At 43.6% G+C, this 14,613-nt stretch overlaps 1 protein-coding gene and 1 long non-coding RNA gene across 2 annotated transcripts in view; one reads left to right on the forward strand and one right to left on the reverse strand.

The window, feature by feature from the left end:
- Positions 1-520: 520 nt before the first annotated feature.
- Positions 521-3,523, reverse strand: LOC134864305 (uncharacterized). Its single transcript, XR_010165817.1, has 6 exons — positions 3,385-3,523; positions 2,752-3,141; positions 2,216-2,385; positions 2,082-2,129; positions 1,758-1,849; positions 521-1,016 (listed from the first exon to the last, which is right to left on the reverse strand). It is a non-coding gene; the product is annotated as an uncharacterized LOC134864305 (long non-coding RNA).
- A 6,864-nt stretch (positions 3,524-10,387) lies between these two features.
- Positions 10,388-14,613, forward strand: part of grin2bb (glutamate receptor, ionotropic, N-methyl D-aspartate 2B, genome duplicate b) — a 96,231-nt gene continuing 92,005 nt past the window's right edge. Inside the window, exon 1 of the mRNA XM_063882790.1 lies at positions 10,388-10,513. The gene's annotated coding sequence lies outside the window, so the exon portion shown is untranslated. The remainder of the gene's footprint in view (positions 10,514-14,613) is intronic.

Below are 14,613 nucleotides of genomic sequence, written 5' to 3' on the forward strand. Positions count from 1 at the left end.
CAAAGCTCAAACCACCAGTGACCAACGCACCCCTGCAAAAGAGGCAGCGCACTTCTGAAGGGGTGATGTCGAACCGGTACTGTCCCGTGCCGCTCCTACTTCCAGAAAATGCCTTTGCTGACAGCCTCCGCCGAAACCTTAGCGCAATTATGAGCAACAGTCAGATGTTAAAGCTGCTGGAGAAAAAACCAACAGCCTGCTGTTCTCGTCTCTATCTGCTTTGGAGACCTTCCTACGGGATCGGTGTTGAGTTACCACACCAATCTGTCTTGAAAGGCGGGTAATGATCCCCTGTTCTTGTTACCTTCGCAGCCATTCTCTTTCAAAACAGTCCTGGATGACATTGAGGCGGGATACTATGGTGGCCTGGCAGTCATTTATGATGTTGCATTACAACTCGAGATCGAGACCAGGGGACAGAGCCACAGCAAGACCTGGCATAAAGTCAGAGCCAACCGTCTTACTTCCTCTTCATTTAAGAGGATTTGTTCAAAGTTATAAGTTACAAAGGACATCCTCCATGTGTAATAAAATTGTACTTTATTCTTTACAAGTTTTATCAGTGTTTTAAGAGCTTTGTATGGGTTTGTAAACATAACCATGTCAGTTCAAGTATGTAGAAGAAAACACATTTTAGTTAGGGTTAGGCAAAAACAAACAATACAAGTTCACGTATTGTCTAGATTCATTAAAAAAATTAACAATATTAACAGTGAAAGTTTTGTATAGATTCGTAAAAAGAAACAATAATAAAGGTTAAGGTTTTGCATAGATTCATAAAGATTGGTAGATATTTACACTAACATTACAATTTCAAAAGAGAGGACCTTGGAAATTTGTTAAAATGGCACAAACGGCCCATAGTTGGTTGACAGAGCCCACCAGTGTCATGGGTAAGACTTTATCAAAAATATGGTACTCTTTAATCCGTCTAATAGCGCGCTCCACATGAATCAGAAGTCTTGCTATTGCTTGTGTCTGTTGAACTTCATCTGCACTGAAATGTCCACTTGGGCCTAAAGAAGGAGGGATCACAAGCGAGACATTTTTTTCAGAGAGAAGGTCCTTGATGAGAAAGCCTTCATCGGCCATGACCATATCTCCCTCCTCAAGCAAAGACAGGATACCTGATATTTTTGTTATCTCTTTGTCAGATATTGAACCTGTATATAAATCACTGACAAAAGTAACTTCGCCTGAGGGCGAAATGCCAATTAGGGCCTTAAATGTGGTGTTACTTTTGTATAGTGAATAAATCGCTGAGTTAAGGACCTCAGAGCTAGGCTTCTGTACATGAATTTCTGTACAGTCCAATATAACTCTAGTGTCCGGGTAAGTGTTTTGAAAACAAGCAGGCATGAGCTCATTCACAGTTGTTCTTGAAGGCCAAATTTGAAGTGATCCTAACATATAGTATAGGAAGTTAACCCAGGTAACACAGATCCTGCTTACTGTTGACTGTGATATATGATAACGTGTTGCAAGGTCCTGCTCAGGAAATCCCTGCCTCAATCTACAGAGAAAGAGGAAAAACTGCTCCATAAGGGACAATTTAGAAGAGCTAAAGCCTTGCCGAAGGACTTCTCCACCTGTATGTTTTAGGCGCTGCTCCTGACTCCATCCCACCATAGTGTCTGCAGTAGGTTGCAGGGCCATAAACACAGCTTTAAAAGTTAGGAAGTCTGGGAACCCTGTATAAAAGGATACTGCCTTATCATCACCTATAAAATTGGAAACCACAAACATTTCATGCTCACTAATTTTTCTTCGGGCTTCCTCAAGTTGATATTCGCCTGGGGGAGGCAGTAGAGCATAGTCATGGTCTGGGTGTGGAGGGGGCGTCTGTTCACTGGAAGTATAAGAGAAACATTGATGGCCACATTAGGTCTTTTACAAGGGTTTTTATTTGTCACATACATAGAGATGCTACTGCAAAACTTAGTGAAATAGCATTTTGCTGTTCAGTTTTTTTCTGTGCAAGGTAAAAGAGAGAAAGATCAAGAAAGAATTGAATAAATAGCATGAGAGAGGAGTAAAAGTGCAACTTGCAATGCATGTAAGCAATGACACCTTTTACTTACCTCAACACATTCGCACCTTGTTGATCATCAAGGTCCGTGGAAACATTACTGGAAATCATCAGAGAACTTATTTCACCACACAGTTAATGAATGCATCATAAACTGGTAACTTCACTCATCTAACTAAATACTACCTTGCAGTTCTCACAACCATCCTCCTATCTGGATTTGAAGAACTCCATGCAAACACAGTTGGTACTGCACCCTTTTCCAGTTTAGTGATGCGTTTAGTGATGCCAGCCTGGGTTTTCACAAAGCAGTCTGGGAGGAAATGTTCCGAGCACACTTTTGTGTATGCGTGTATCTGCACCAGTAAAAACAATGTAATCATATAACCATTTTTACCTTTATAATTTCATATATCAGACTCTATGTGATTCCTATAGCAGCATCCTAGCATAGCTAGAAAAGGAAAGTCAACACTGGTGTCTGGTTCCTAGGCTAACTGGTGATAAGAAGCTAATGCAAACAAGGTCACTCACATATGTATACAAGTGAATCTGTGGAGGTAGATTTAAATAATATACTACTAATTTCGTTCGGCCAAGGCGGTAGATGTCAAAAACCTGGCTATCTGACTTAATCTACTAAAACTTGCTAACTAGCCTGGCTAGGGATACAAGTTATGGAGACTAGTTCACAACACCGCCAGACATATCGGGACAATTACCTTAAAATGACAACCAGGATCTCTTCTTATGTTCTTTATCCACTGTTGGCGTATTCCCTGATCATTTGGGAAACGGTGAAAGGTTTGTCCTCTGTAAGACTTTTTCCTGTGTGATGAAGTGCATTGGGGCACACAGCAGTGAGGCGCCATCACTTGCTATGAGAATTACCGGAAGTCATAAGTGTACCCCTCAGGCTGTTCGAACGTTCGGAGTGAATAAGGCGAATATTGCCGGTGTCCAAACACAATGATGGTGGAGGTTTCAAACATTCCAGTTTTCACTGCCGACTGACTGGAGCATCCTCCTAAACTCCCGCGATTTTCTTGTTAGCCGGTCCGCTAACGTTAGCTAGTTAGCTGCACAGTAGAAGTCCGTTTTTCTGCTCCTTCCTGTAAGAAATAATAATCAATAGTATGTGGAACTACAATACTGTCTTATTCTGAAAACCTTTGAAGAAACACACTCCTCAATGTCAGTTTCGGTAATTTATTGACACAGATGACGACACCCTGAAACAGAGTAATGCAGCAAGATAAGCTGACAAAGTATTACATCCATGCAAGTTACTCAACACAAATATACACCACAAAACAGAGTATAGTAGTATAATATAATAGTGAAAACAGTCTTACATGAATGAATGAACGAACGTCTCAACTCGAGGCGGAGTGAATGAACAATGTTGAAACTAAAATGGCCGCTCGGCACTACCGGGTCAGAGTGCGGCATAACCGGGCAGCGACAGCAGTGACACTGCCCTCTAGTGGCCGGCGATAAACTCTTCAACCTTTTTACTTTGAAACTGTTTATTTCGTAACCAGATGTTGGTTTTAGCCTCAGATAGCATGTAGCTAATTCTTTAAGTTTCCGCTGTTTCATTTTCTGCCCTGTCTCTACCCGACACAGAAAGGACGATTAAAGCATATTCCAGTTTGCTTACACTGTTTATTTAAATCCGTCACTGGTTCACAACCAAGTAGCCTATAACAACTCTGTCCAGCTACCGTTCATAGGTGTCACACTCTAACAAGTCCGTGTTGGAACAAACACTACATGACAATACGCACCTACCCTTTCGCCCTCCTATTAAAGTGCCCTTTTTGTAAAATGTTATTTATAATGTTTTTTTTTTTTGTTGCACAAATGTAACCTAGTTCACAAAGGGTTAACATATTTTATTGGCATTTGGCAAACAACGTTTGGAAGCATTACCGCCACCTACCGATATGGAGTATGAGTCTGGATACTAGTAATACCAAAACAAATAAAATAATAATACTATCCATCCATCCATCCATCCATCTTCTCCCGCTTTTCCGTCAGGGTCGCGGAGGTAACAGCTCCAGCAGAGAGCCCCAAACTTCTCTTTCCCTGCCCACATCAACCAGCTCGGACTGGGGGATTCCAAGGCGCTCCCAGGCCAGCGAAGAGATATAATCCCTCCACCTGGTCCTAGGTCTACCCCTCGGTCTCTTCCCAGCTGGATGTGCCTGGAACACCTCCCTAGGGAGGCGTCCAGGTGGCATCCTCACTAGGTGCCCGAACCACCTCAACTGGCTCCTTTCAACGCGAAGGAGCACCGGTTCTACTCCGAGTCCCTCCCGGATGACTGAACTTCTCACCGTATCCATAAGGGAGATGCCAGCCACCCTGCGGAGAAATCGTAAGTTACAGCTGTAACTATGGTTCTATGAATCCCGGATGACCGCCAGAGGCGGTGCTTTAAGCACTGGATATGTCCATCTTGCGCATGCGCAGGTCGAGTACCAATACCAACAAAGTCACCTGTGACCCCACGTGACACCAGGCTATATCTGCCGGTGTCATCAGAGGATCTGTTCCCAGAATCTTCTCGCGAAAAATTGAGGATTCTGAGTGACAGGATACTCTGGCGGTCATCCGGGATTCATAGAACCATAGTTACAGCTGTAACTTACGTTCTATTTCATCCCTACTGACCGCCAGAGGCGGTTCTTTAAGCACTGGATGACTTATACCAACAATGTCATGAAGAATCCAAGCACATACCCTAATTGGAAGCAGCAGAGCTTGGCAACAGGACCACGCCCAAAGGATGGGGAGTGGCGACATTGACCCGATAAAACCTGGAGAATGTACCAGAAGACGCCCACGATGCCGCAACCAGATGGTCTCCAGGGGCACCCCTCTCAGGGCAGCCCAAGATGTTGAGATGCTCCTTGTAGAGTGGCATCTAATCCCTGATGGCAGGGGGCGGCCACTGGCCCCATAGGCATGTGAGATGCTACAACCCAGTGGGACAGCCGCTGTTTAGAGAGAGCACAACCCGTTTTAGTGCCGCCATGGCAAACGAAGAGCTGCTCTGACTGCCGTATACAGGCGGTAGCATCAATGTACGCCCTTAGGGCACGTACAGGGCACAGCAACTCAGATGTGCCATCCTCCTGATGACTACCAAGGCGTGCAAGCTGGATAGGCTGATTGAAGTGGGCTCGTGGAAGCACCTTGGGCAGGAACGCCACGTTAGGCCAAAGGGTAACACCTGAACCGTCGGAGTTCCACCTCAGGCATGTATCGCTCACAGAGAGGGCATGCAACTCCCCAACTCGCTTACCTGAGGTTATGGCAAGCAGAAATGCTGCCTTCATAGAAAGCCACTTAAGCCCCACCTGGGCCAGGGGCTAGAAGGGAGGAGACGATAGGGCATCCAGCACCAGGGGTAGGTCCCAAGCAGGAGCCCTCAGGGTGCTAGGGGGACGCTGCCTTAAGGCCCCTCTCAGGAAGAGGGACACCAACCTGTGGCGCCCCACTGTGGCGCCTTCGACTCCGGCATGTCGGGCAGAGATAGCAGCAACATAAACTCTCAAAGTGGAGTGAGAACGTCCACGATCTAGAAGAGACTGCAGAAACTCTAAAATAGAGGCCACAGAGCAATGCTGTGGATTCTCAGCCTTGCCTATACACCAGTGGGAGAACAGCTTCCACTTGCACTCGTACTGCACCCGAGTGGATGGTGCTCTGGCATGCAGGATAGTTCCCCTGACAGCCGCCGTGAGATCACTCAGTGGTGGGTTGGGCCCTGCAGAGGCCAAGCCCAGAGCTGAAGACGATGAGGGTCGGGATGCCAGACCTGACCCCTGAGCTGTGACAGCAGGTCCTTCCTGTTGGGGAGACGCCATGGTGGGCTGCAGCAGAGACTGCGCAGCAGTGAGAACCACACCCTCCCCGGCCAGAGGGGGGCCACCAGAAGGAGCCTGTGTCCCCGTGTAAGGACCATCTGAAGCGTCTGTAAAATCAGAGGCAGCGGCGGGAAGGCATAAAGGAGACTGTCTGGCCAATCGTGGGCCAGAGCGTCCTGCCCCATCGGGCTGCTCACCTCCGTCCAGGAGAACCAGAGGGGGCAGTGCCTCGACTCCTCCGAGGCAAAGAGGTCCACCTTGGCCCTGCCGAAAAGGCCCCAGATTGTCTCTACTACCTCCGGGTGAAGCCTCCACTCCCCCGGTGGAGGCTTGTGCCGGGAGAGGAAGTCTGCGACCTGGTTCTGAACCCCCGGTAGAAAGACGGCCCGGAGACTGGCCAGGCGGGGAGACGCCCAAGTCAAAAGGCTCTGTGATACCCGGAGTAGCTGTGTGGACCTGGTGCCCCCCTGATGGTTGATCTTGGCAACAGTGGACATGTTGTCTGAGCGGACAAGCACATGCTTGCCCCCTAGATGGGGTAAAAAGTGTATGAGTGCCAGCTGCACAGCACGAAGCTCTAGCACGTTTACATGATGTGCAGTTTCCAGGGCAGACCACTGACCCTGGACAGTCCTGCCCTGCCACACGGCACCCCATCCTGAGAGACATGCATCCGTAGTGATGAAATAGAACCAATTTCGGCCGCTTGTATCCGCGATTTCATTCTTCCGGTAATGACCCATCCTTCATGATCATGAGTGATAGGTCATAGGTGAATACTATTAATAAAATAATAATAATAATTTAAAAAATAAAATAATGATGAGTTGCTGTTTCTGCTGGACAAATTTAGCACAATATTCTACTACATGTTCCACATTCTCTGCACTGTTACATACACTACAATTACCATCAGCATGTTTCTTTAAAATAAATAGTACTGGGTTAAGAGTACTACTTAACCCAGTAATCCCAAATCTCATCCTAGAGATTATGTTTTCCTCTTGAGTAGCTCTAGATGTTGACCTTGCTTCACCAACATACATTTGTACACTATAGTACTTCCTCCCGGTGATAGCATTGCTCCAATCATTTTGCCATTTCGTCTTAGATTTGGCCTTGACTATGGTCTTAATGTCAGCCTTACCCAATCTTATATTCATGGTGACTTCAGATGACTACTTTCTTAGCGTTTTTATCTGCTTGCTCATTTCCTCTGACTCCTAAATGAGCAGGAACCCATAGGAGACTGACGTTAATATCAGACTGTAAACTACTTATCATCTGTGCAATTTCTAGAACAATGTCCTGTCTGGATTGAGAACTTGTGTGTTGAATACTCATCAGTGCAGATGAAGAATCTGAAGCAATTAGCACCCAAGGCCTGTTGCTCTCAACCCAGGCCAGAGCCATGAGGATCGCTACCAACTCTGCAGTATAAACAGCAAGATCATTATTCAGTCTTTCTCTTTTACAGATCTTGAGACTAGGTATTACAAAGGCAACTCCAACTTTTCCATCTTCTAGATAGAAGATAGAATCGGATGATGAAACCCTCTTTATTTGTCACATACATGCACACAGCAAAGCACACAGTGAAATTGGTCCTTTGCATTTAACCCATCCTAGTACTAGGAGCAGTGGGCAGCTATTGTGCAGCGCCCGGGGAGCAATGGGGAGGGGGGATTGGAGGTGTCCAGTGCCTTGCTCAAGGGCACCACAGCAGGGCCTAGGAGGTGAACTGGGACCTCTCCAAGTAGCAGTCCACTTTCCATATTTCAAGTCTGTTCAGGGACTTGAACCGGCGACCCTACGATTCCCAGTCCAAGCCCCTACTGACTGAGCCACTGCTGAGTAATGCATCGGTAAATATCACCATTTTGTCCCCATATATCTCTAATATGACACGCTACTATAAAACTATTGATTTCCTCACACTTTTTCAATTCTAAAAGATCTAAATCTATAACTGGGTTTTTCAGTAACCATAATGGAACTACTGAAAAGGACACTGTAGGACAAACATTCAGCGACTTGAGCTCCATTTCTGCTGCTTTCTGATCAATAAACCACCCAAAGCTTCTACCTAGCCGTTTATCTCTTTCTTGACAATGCAGCAAAGAGGAATGAGTAATATGGTCCTGCTGATGCCCTCTCAGATTAGCCTAATATACCAGGGTTAGCTGGTCCCTCCTGATATGAAGTGGCGTTTCACCCATCTCCACCTGGATTGCATTAACTGGGGTAGTCTTCGTTGCTCCACAGCATAATTTCAATGCTTTGTGTTGGATTACATCCAGTTTCACCAACAGTGATTTATGCCAAATTCACACTACACGATTGTTAGCCCAATCGGCCGCTCCCATACGGATTCTAGAGCTTGGGGACGAGTCGGGGACGAGTCGGCGCTAAATCGGCGTTAAATCGGCGCTCGGCAGTCAGCGTTTGATCGTAATGTGTTAACTGCTCAAGAGCGAGGCGAGAGACTTCCCGACGCCCGACTGATATCTAGCAAGCTAAATATCTGGACCTGTCGGCTAGTCCAAATCCCGTAGTGTGAAAAAGGTTGTGCCTGGTAATGGGTGCGCCGACGAGCTACAGCCAATGAGAGCGCAAGACACGGGGTGAGGAAAAGCCCCGGGGAGGAGCTGAGCTGCACAACTTTCTAAAAGGAATAAGAAGAAGCATTGTCCAACACAAGTCGACACAGCTGTTTGAAAAATGTTGAACTGTAAAGTTGTAGCTAGGCTACACTATTCACCAGTGGCGGCTGGTGAAAAAAAATCTTGGTGGGGCTAGTGTGCCAACAGATTTCCCTGCCTAATTTAGCATAAGCATTCAAATGAACAGTCGGAAAATGACTACAGTTCCACAATAATAATTTAATTTCACAGTTTCCAGCTTCACAGAAAAAGTAACAATTTACAGCTATATTAGACTTTATGCTATCAAATACTATACAATACAATCAAGGGATAAATGAACAACAAGGGTATGATTTCAGCTGAATCTATACAAATCAACAGTGAGTGAGTGAATGAGTGAGTGTGGGTTGAGAAGAGAGAATGAAACAGAACTTTCCTATTCAAATGTAACATATACAAAGAATTTAGAACCAAGTTATTTTCAATTTTTTTTACATAAACAGATTATTTTAATACCCTCTCTCAAGGAAAAATGCATTTACTTGGAGAAAACAGCATCAGTGCCATACAGTTGTCATTGCATGTCACAGCCTGAGAGAAACAACAAAGCATTCTCCACAACTATATTATAATTACATACTATAATATTATTACCTATTACATCGCCATCATCTCTCTTCGTCGTCGCACGTATTTTTTCCCCACGTAGCGTAGGACAGAGTCTGGGAGTCGCACTACGAAAAAAAACTATCGCTGGCTCCTTATGTAGCTACAGCAATCCTAAACCTTCACGCATTTTACGTAGCAGTTGGGGCTAAATTTCCAGCGCCCCACCGGCGTTAAATTTGGCGACATTGATAGGCCAATTATTCATAATTTCTCCCTAGCAACCATAACCGGATTGGCTGTTTAGCTGCCGGTCAGGGGCACTTTGCCGATCGCCCCATGAGAGAATGATACACTGTCTGTCAGTGGAAATTCACTGTTTAATGAGTGTTAGTTGGTGGAAATGTTGTTTAAATGATTTAAATTGCATTTAGGCACACACACTATTAAGTAAAACTGACATTGATTTAAAAAAAAATATGCAAAAAATATTTGTTCCCCTCAACAGCTGGTGGGGCAGAGCCCCAGCGCCCCCTATGGGCCAGCCGCCTCTGCTATTCACTGAAGTTAATGTTAGTGGATGTGCTAACAAGCTTAAGCAAAGTAATTTATTGACAGTTTCTAGGTAAAACATAATAACGTTCGGGAAATCCGCGTCATTTCCCGTGTCACGTCTCGCGTGTATTCGTAGTTTGGAGACCAGACAGACTCCTCGGGGATTTCTCCTGGTGACAAATCGTGTAGTGTGTGACCCCCTGTGGCCGTTCAATCGCGTAGTGTGCACACCCCAACGACTTCAAGACTCCCGAGCGAGTTGTGTAGTGTGAACTGGCAAGCGATCTGACGATTTTGAAAGTCGTGTAGTCTGTGCAAGGCATATAGTCTCTTGTCAAACCATAGTCCCAAATATTTAAAACAACCAACTCTTTCCAAACCTACACCTGATAAATTCAATTTAAACTCTTGGGGAATATTCCTTCTAGTAAAGAAAACTGTTTTGGTCTTTTCTGTGGAGGCAAAGGGTTAACAACACAGCAGTTTGAAGCCAATCGTAACACAGAGTTTTCAACACGGAAGTGCTTTCGCCAATCAGAATGCATATCCCGCACCACCGTGGGCGGGCTTTACTGTAAAGAGAACCTGCTGCTGGACTTTAAATACTCAGATAAAACCGTAATAACTAAATATAATGCTGCGTTACGTCGCTGACCCTTTCACATGCTCAGGTCACTGTCATCAGCAGGTCAACATGATAGTATATTTGCATCAGTTTGTGATGTGTTTAAAGGAAGTTTGGACCATGCTGAGTGTCACACAGAACTACATCCTCATTGTAAACCCGAAACAACACGGTAAATCTGATTTACATTTGTTTCTCACCTAATTTTAACCTTAATCCTAACTTTAAAAATGTGTAGCTAATTTAGCTATTAGCTAGCTTGTCCAAACTCAGTGTTTGGTTGTTTCTGTTCAATAACACACTCATTTGATTAAGAAAAAAAGAGTTACTTAAGCATTTCAATCAATTTTGTGTTACCACAGTGAAAGGTTTACTGAAGATGTTTCTTTGTTTGATTAACTTTTGTTTGATATCCACCGAAGTGATGCACATGTAACATTAGCTTACTTCAATAAAACGATAATACTGCGCTCAAATGTTCACAAGTACCTTCTTATTTGCTGTAATATGCCCTCGTAGCATAAAAAAATAGGCTATTAAAGTTTTTATTATGCAGAATTAATTGTCGGTTTTATAGGTTTGTTTATAGGTACATTTCTGTACAATTATTACAGATGCGTCATTGCATCCATGTAAGCAGTATTTTAAGGATGTGTTAACTGGCTAAGTTATATTAAAATACTTAATATGCTGATTGGCGTTTAAATATTTTTGAGCTGTTAAGTAGTAGCTACTCTACGTTAACTGAGTGCACCTAAATAAATGCAATTTGCAAGTAACCTACCCTTTTTAAAAAACATTTTATTCGATTCACCCTTGTGACTCACTAGGGGTACTTTGGTGATGCACATAACATGCAACATGCGTCTGGCAAGGTGGTGAGTTTTATATTTTTTTAATTTGGAATTTGAAATGTAGCTCCTCCAGGCTATCTTTAGTAAACTATGTAGCCACAATACCGAGATTCAGACGTTTTGATCTCTTGGCCACCACAGCATAGTATCATGACTTTAATATGCAAATCCCATGACCTGGCTTTAAAATTGTAGTTTTTAGTATTTTCCACCAGATAGTGCCATTTTCTCGTGTTTGCCATATGGGGCGAATATTTGTAATTCTCCTGGTTTCCACTAAAGCCATTGTTACATTGCTAAAAGCATTATATGTTAGAAGAAAATCCCCCTAGCATTTAGTATACAGAAAACTATTTTTGATAGAAAATGACAGTGGCATTATGTAAACAAACATCTGGGTCAAACCCATATAAATAAGTGAATATTTGGTAATTATATTCAGGAGTTATGGTTATGAAGTGTAAGTTTAAGTAAAAAATAATTATAGTATAGTATTCCTGTAGCCGTTTTAGGATAAGGGACACTGTAGAAAAATAAAATGAATAAATGCTTCAAAATCAATTTCCCTAATCATTGACTTATCCCCTCTGAAAAAACCTCCCATTGATTATACAGACAAATATTCAGTATTTTATGATTTGGTGACATAATAACAGCAATGCTTTAAATCTGCCTTTTCTTTAAATGTAGCTTGCCGAGGTATTATTAATCATTTGCTAATCCTATATTAAACCTCAAATTAGCATTTTATTTCCAGCGCAGTGCAACAAGAGGGAGCCAATGCTGTCTTTGTGGAAAAAAAATAAATCTTGACAATTGTTGCAACAGCCCGTCTATACTGTAGCATCTCTCTAATTCACAACCCTACAGAGAAACCCACCTCCGTCTCTCTCCCACTCTCTCCCTGTCTCTCTCTCTCTCCCTCTCTCTGGCAGGGGGAGGAGAGTGCGGTGAGAGTTGTGCTCTGCGCTCCAAGCCAGAGGTGTGTTTCCGCTCCGCTCTCTGTATCTCTGGGCAGCAGCTCCCACCGTGCAGCCGTCCTGAGTGGCATGTCTAACAGCTGTGTTGGCAAAGGGTCACAGCTCATCTGAAGGGGAAGGTGGCACGTTGCTTTGAGGAGAACAGAAGATAAAAGAAGACTAGTTGCAGAGAGAGAGAGAGAGAGAGAGGGAGAGAGGGGGTTATAACTGACAACCCCCCCCCCCCCGTCGCCTCACTTAACATTGCAAAAACGGAAGGCTTTGGAGTATTCAATTTTTTCTTTCGTTTTATATTTTTCGTATTCCTCATCGCGGTGCTGGGAGGTGCTTCATCTTTTCATATAGTCTCTCTCTCCGTCATTTGCCTCCTCATTTACTTCTCCATCTACCTGGTGTATAATTTTGTATATTTATGATTGGGAGACAAGAGGAAGGAGAGAGGAGTTTTATTTTATTTTTGGTCCTTTCTTTCCTCCTCTCCACTCCTCCCTCCCTTTCACCAAACCAAACCATACCATACCTGTCCGTCCCTCCTTGCCATTTCATTTGTAGCTGCTGCCATCAGTTCATTTTTTTCCTCATCCTACGCCTCTTTCTGTCTCTAAAGTCTGATGTTATATGAACTTGGATGAATTTTCTTCAAAGACAACTAAAAAACTCCTCATGAATGACTCTTTTTTTCCCTTTTCCTTCTCTTTTGGTCCCTCCACACCCATTTTCTTTGCATCACACTCTTGCGGGATTCTTAAATTTTACTCTAGGTAGGTTAACTATCGTTTAGTGTCTGTCCATCTGTCTGTCTGTGTGTATTTGTGTGTGCTTTACGTATACATAAAACACACATGCACTCGCACACTAAACTAAGCCTAAAGCAATAGTGGTCAGTGAGTCGATATCGGTCTGGTCTCGCAGCGTTTATACACCCTCCTCATCTGTTCCCCTCATCATGGCAAAGTGCGCCCATTTTTAATTGTTGTCTTTGAGAAATCTTTTCTATGTGTCCACACGTCCTCTTTCCCATTTAATAAAGATTTCAATTTATCTGGCAACCTGTTGTGAATTAACAAGGAAAGAAGATTTCAATTTAGGGAGAATGAGATACATTTCTCGCCACTTAAGCTTCCCTTTAAATGTTTTTAGGCAAAGTTGGCAATATTTATCCTAAAATAAATGATAATCTCTACATGTTATGTATTAAGCTGCATTCAGAGTTGGGAGCAAGTCAAGTCACTACGCCTGTATCCCATTTCATGCTTGATTTGTGCTTATTTTCATTCTGCCTGTCCATCAGCAGCCATTAGTTCTCATACAGCCCACACACACAAACCTAAATCCCTAAATACGCTCATCAAAATATTCCTCAGAATTGGATCCTTGTGCTTCTGCATGTTTTTTTTATTTTCCCTCCGCTCGTTTTGATAAATTTTCATGCAGAGCTGGCCCTTTTTTTGTCATCCCTGAAGCTCTCCCCACTCCACTTGTCTTCATTCTCCTTATTTCGTCAGGCAAGAGAGACCGGTTGGCATTAGTTGGGGGTTGAACAGTGGATTAAGTGGGTGATGCCTTACGGTGGATTTAAGTGTGATGGACGGTGTGCAGGTTGTAAAATAGAGACAGACTGATAGACAGATAGAAATAGATAATATCCCATTTCATCACAACCTCTCTCTGTTCCTCTGTCACATTTCCCTCCTTTCTTTACGTTGTGTTTAAAGCTTCGTCTCTCACTGCCACACCTTTTTGTCGAGAGCTATTTTAAAGCGTTACCGCTAGACTAAAAGTTTTTAGCCTATGGACATCTACCTGTGCACTCAACCTTAGGGTGAAACGTTAGCATAGGCCGACACAAAGCCACTTTAGTCTCCTTTTTCCCCACTTTCTTACGGACTGATAAAGGGGCTAAAAAATACCTCTTTCTTGATTGTTCTGAGTGGGATGTCGTCATGAAGGAATATGAAGGACCGCTCGTTTTGCTCTGTCTTTGCTTTTGTGTCTCAACTCTGCTCCTCTGTAAAACATCTCCACTACAGTCTATAAATTATGTGTTACAGAAAAGAGTTAATTAGGTGAGTAGTGAATTAATATGGCACTCACTTCTTCTTGGCTACTACACATGCATGAACGGTGTATGCACTGGATGCGTGTGCAGCTCGTGTGCATGTGCGTGCTCTCCAGTGTCTGCATGATCTGGATGGAAAGGTTTTTCTGCATGAACTTTAATCAGCAGGTTCTCTGTGAAGAGTGTCTTTATTTATTCCACCACATCCGCTTGTGCTGCTAAACCTTTCTTCACCCTGCTGTGACTAATTGGTTGTTTATCAGACCATACTTGTGATCTTTATCCATTTTCTATAAACGTACTGTGATATCTAAGAATTTCACGCATGATCGCTCCTCTCAATGGTGATTTTGAGATTTCTCCCTCTAAGAAGATTTCT

Source organism: Eleginops maclovinus, chromosome 5 (genome assembly GCF_036324505.1).
Source record: "Eleginops maclovinus isolate JMC-PN-2008 ecotype Puerto Natales chromosome 5, JC_Emac_rtc_rv5, whole genome shotgun sequence".
Classification (NCBI taxonomy): domain Eukaryota; kingdom Metazoa; phylum Chordata; class Actinopteri; order Perciformes; family Eleginopidae; genus Eleginops; species Eleginops maclovinus.